Source organism: Berghia stephanieae, chromosome 11, assembly GCF_034508935.2.
Source record: "Berghia stephanieae isolate SIO BIC M18660-M18661 chromosome 11, UCSD_Bste_1.3, whole genome shotgun sequence".
Lineage (NCBI taxonomy): Eukaryota > Metazoa > Mollusca > Gastropoda > Nudibranchia > Aeolidiidae > Berghia > Berghia stephanieae.
The window spans coordinates 7,953,630-7,958,629 of NC_088370.1; positions in this window are offsets into that span (position 1 = coordinate 7,953,630).

The window sequence follows — 5,000 nt, forward strand, 5'->3', positions numbered from 1 at the left end:
AAAGCTTCAGGCTGAAGATTGTATGGCCGTCTTTTCAGTAACAGGGTTTTAGAGGGAAGCAGGGAGCGATTTTTAAAAAAGTCATCAGTCGAAAGGGCTTGTTTACAAGTGGTTGGTAGAGAGTACCAAGGTCGGATGGTGGAGGGGAAGAAAGAGTAAAGAGGATGGTCATAATTATTCATATAGGGAATGAGATTAGCGCAAGAGTAGTGTCCCTTGATTGGACGTCACCTTACAGAGAGAACGTCAATTTGGTTTTGCGCATCTCGTCCTAGCTTTCGGTGAAGTGTCTCAAGCCGCTTTCACCGGAAGCGAGGACGAGAGACGCATGCGCACAACCAGCATGACGTTCTCTCTCTAATAACTTTTCCGACGTGACGCCCAATCAAGGGACGCTGCTCTTCCGCTAATCTCATTCCCTATTCATAATATGAAGAAATACAGCGGCCAAACACCAACGTCTCTACCAACAACACTAAATGCCGACCTGCAGACATACCGTCGTCTGCTCCAATCAGCACCAGGATAATTTGTATCTTTACAGCTACAAAAAAATACTATTCCATCCAAATGAAAGACGGAACTTGATCTGCTCGCTCCTAATGTATGGGACAGCATGGCTCAGCGGTATGGTCTTTGCTTCGTACCGAGTTCGACTACCCGCCGCGTTGTGTGGCCTTGAGCAAGTCACCTAGCCTTAGCTCACTTTGCGGTGCTGCACTGCGACTGACGCCTGGGTTATTCCAGTCTTCCCTTGGAATAGACCCTAAAGAAAAATTTCCCCTTAGGGTTGAATAAAGGGAATTTATTTATTATTTATTATAATTTTATTTATTTATTATTTATCATATTTAATTCATTCAATCCTAGAGATTTTTGCTGCTTTTTAAAATCGGAAAAAAATTGTATTAAAAATGATCATGTACATAGATAATTTAAAAAAAAACTAGACTACCATTAAACATGTAAAACCTTTTCAATTATATAATTTGTATCATAAAAATGTAATAATAAATAGGCATGGGGGTAAAAGTAACCCTGGTAAACTACGGATATAGACATTGTTAGGGTTGAGTGAGTTAAAACGTTGGCACAAGACAGAGGATACATGATAAATAAAACAAAGAGAAATCCAAGCAGATGCCATGCATTATTCATTATATAAAAACAAGAAGATGAAATTAGCTTTTCTATTTCGGGTGCGAGAGAAAAAAAATGGAGATTTTAAAAATAGAAAACTGTATTCACCAGACTATTATAAATGATGCAGGTCAGACATTTTATCAAAACTAAATAAAAACTAAAAACTAAGTCTATGAAATGTGCGAACATCACTATTTCCTTTTGGTGTTGACTGAGTCATTTAATTTAATTTTTTTTTTGGGGGGGGGGGGGTATTACTAAAAAACTTGAGCTTTTATATAGCGCAATATCCACTAAACGTGCTCAAAGCGCTTTACAAGTGGTCTATAGGCAACAATAAATAACACTTTACATGTATAACGAGACATGACGCCTGTTAGGCGATATCGCAATTTAATTTTTCGGACAGAGACAACGCTGTTAACGGCCAGGTACTCCTTTTACACCTGAGTACGGTGAGAGAATGTGATAAAGGGACATTTCCAAGGACTCAACTATGCGCCGAGCGAGGCTCGAACCCAGGATATTCCGATCCGAAAGCGAGTGTCATACCACAAGACAACATATCCTTATCCAAAACCAATGAGAGCTCTTCTCTGTGGTTTCAATAATGGTTAAAATTGCTGGTGAGACAGGAGGATGAAGAAGAACCCCCTTCCCTCTCCTCCCCCCCCCCCCCAAAAAAAATAATTTTTTTTAAAATAATAATAATCAAACCCGTTGCCATCAGCAAGGATTGATAACCATTCACCTAGGTTGTGGCAAGAGTTCCTCCTTATCCAAGGACAATCAACTATGCAGCGTTATAAGCGAGACTCGAACCCTAGACCATCCGATCCGAAGGCGAGTGTATTGTCATACCACTAGACCACATAGTCACATGTCTGGGTCTTCATTTTTCACCTACATTAAATTTCTTGCTTTAACAATCTTTTTAGTGCGGCTATATGGTCTAGTGGTATGACACTCGCTTTCGGATCGGAAGGTCCTGGGTTCGAGCCTTGCTCAAGCATAGTTGAGTCCTTGGAAAAGACTCTTTACTCATATTCTCTCACCGTACTCATGTGTAAAATGAGTACCTGGCCGTTAACAGCGTTGTCTTTGTCCGAAAAATTGTAATATCGCCTAACAGGCGTCATATCTCGTCCTACATCTTAAATGTTGCTGTTGACCAGGGACCCCTTGTAAAGCGCTTTGATCACGTTAAGTGGATATTGCGCTATATAGAAGCTCAATAAATGAAAAAATAAAACAAAATCGATTACATCACCAGTAATCGATTCCAATCACCTTGGATATTATGGCGAGACTTGCCCCACTCTAACGGTGTGTTTTTTTTTACGAAACCCGCCGAAACCCAGTCCCAGGTTCACTCCCCAATGGTGTACACTTCCCTGAGTTACAGGTTCACTCCCCACTGCCACCTACTTCCCATAACTTTGTCGGGATTCGTCGGGTTTCGTCGGGTTTCGGGGGGGGGGGGGGGGGTTCGTCGGGTTTCGGCAGGTTTCGGCGGGTTTCGGCAGGTTTCGTAAAAAAGACACGCCCCACTCTAACACTCAACTGATTATCGAAACTATCATTTTAATTCCTCACGGTTGTTGTTTATGGGAGTGATCCGTGTTCACATGCTGTTCGTGGAAAAGGAATACGAAAGCCGCCATGAATATTGGATGGGAGGAACATTAAAAATTTGATCTTGCGTCTCAGACTTTGAAATTAATTTAACCCTGGGTGGGTGGTATCGATCTGGCCTGTACTCACCGAAGGTCGATCAGTACTCGTATGATTACTTCAAACCCGGAACCTTCATAATTCATTTTTACAGCTTTTTAAAGGAACAGTCGTGGTCGGAACTTGTGACCTTGGGAAAGACATCAAATGAATATGTAACCTACCCACTCATACTGGTATTATATGGAGGTGAATCAGTTGTCAAAAAAAACGAAAATGTATATGGCGCAATGGCTGTCAAATGTGCTCAAAGCCCTTTACAAGGGGGCCAAAGACAACATTTAACATATTATAGGACGATTCATGATGCCTGTTAACAAAAACGTGATCTTTGTTATACCGCAATATCTACTAAACGTACTCAAAGCGGTTTACAAGGCGTCCAAAGCCAACAGCAACATTTAACATGTAGGATGGGACACAACACCTGTTAGGCGATATTATAATTAATTTCCAACTGACACAAAGCTGTTAATGGCCAGGTACTTATTTTACACCTAAGTACGTTGAGAGAATGCGAGTAAAGAGCATATTTTCTAAGGGCTGTTTAGATCAGATCTCGAACCCTGGACCTTCCAATCCAAAAGAGAGTGCCATAGCCACTAGACCACATAGCCTGATGGGTAAAAAGTGCCTTACTCAAGAACCAGAAAATTCCACACTCAATGTCACCCAATCGGTCGGATCACGCTTAACATTGCTTGAGCATTTGAGAAACATTGCATCGTGCGGCTATGTGGTCTTGTGGTATGACAATCGCTTTCGGATCGGAAGGTCCTGGGTTCGAGCCTCGCGCTCTGCGCATAGTTGAGTCCTTGGAATAGGCTCTTTACTCACTTTCTCTCACCGTACTCAGGTGTAAAATAAGTACCTAGCCGTTAACAGCGTTGTGTTTGTCCGAAAAATTGTAATATCGCCTAACAGGCTGCATGTCCCGTCCTACATGTTAAATGTTGCTGTTGACCAGGGACCCACTGTAAAGCGCTTTGAGCACATTTAGTGGAAATTGCGCTATATAAAGCTCAATAAAATTATGGGAACATACAGTCATCTACAATAGAACAGAAAATATAATTGGACGAATTGTGATAACAAAAACAAATTTATTGACAGAGAAGCTCAAATGACAAGCAGAAGTCGTGACATCACACCAACCTCTCTTCCGGTTCAAAACTCATTGAAAGCGTCTGAACAGTGGCCCACCATCTCAAAGCGGTATGATGTAGGGAAAAAGTACTCCAACATTTTTGATACGTGTTTTTTTCTATTTCTTTTAGAGCATGAGAGTGCAGTCACGTGCGCATACATATTGGTAGGTCTGATAACCCAACGGAATTATGGGCCTGGTTTAACTTTGTTGTCTTGGACAACATAATTTCGTGTTGGTTTGAAAGTATTTCCATAACAAACAATGAATGAGCCCAAAACAATATGGGTTATCAGACCTGCGAATATGTACACGTTTCAGTAGAATCTATAACTGCAGACTCTAGCACCTTTCATTGTTTTTGTTAATATGTTTGTTTTGTTTTGTTTTGTTTTGCTTTAACCCTTTCCATATCAGCCATTTTCAGAATTTTCCCACACAATTTCACACCCACCGAACACAAAAATAGATTTTTTTTTATCACTCAAACAGAAAAGCAACAGATACATTCTATGCATAATTTTGATCATCAAAATGAACTCTACAATACAGTAAGTGTCACGTTTTTATAACTATAATAAAACATTTTTCTATAAATTGTTAGATTTACAAGAGAAATCTGAATGATAAAAGTGCTGGTTGGATCGTAACGAATGTGACGATTTTCCTGTGGTTGGTAAGGAGATGGTTAAGGGGAAGAAAGGATGAAGGGTGGTAATTTGGTGGTGACAGGTAGACGGGGCCATTTACATTTAACCAAACAGAGAACGTTGTTGTTGTTGTTGTTGTTGTTGTAGTTGTTGTTGTTGTTGTTGTTGTTGTTGTAGAGACCATCGCTATGAGTTTTGTTCGAGTTCTATTATATGACATGGACTACAGAGAACGTTGTTGTGTTGTTGTTGTTGTAGTTGTTGTTGTTGTTGTTGTTGTTGTTGTTGTTGTTGTTGTTGTTGTAGAGACCATCGCTATGAGTTTG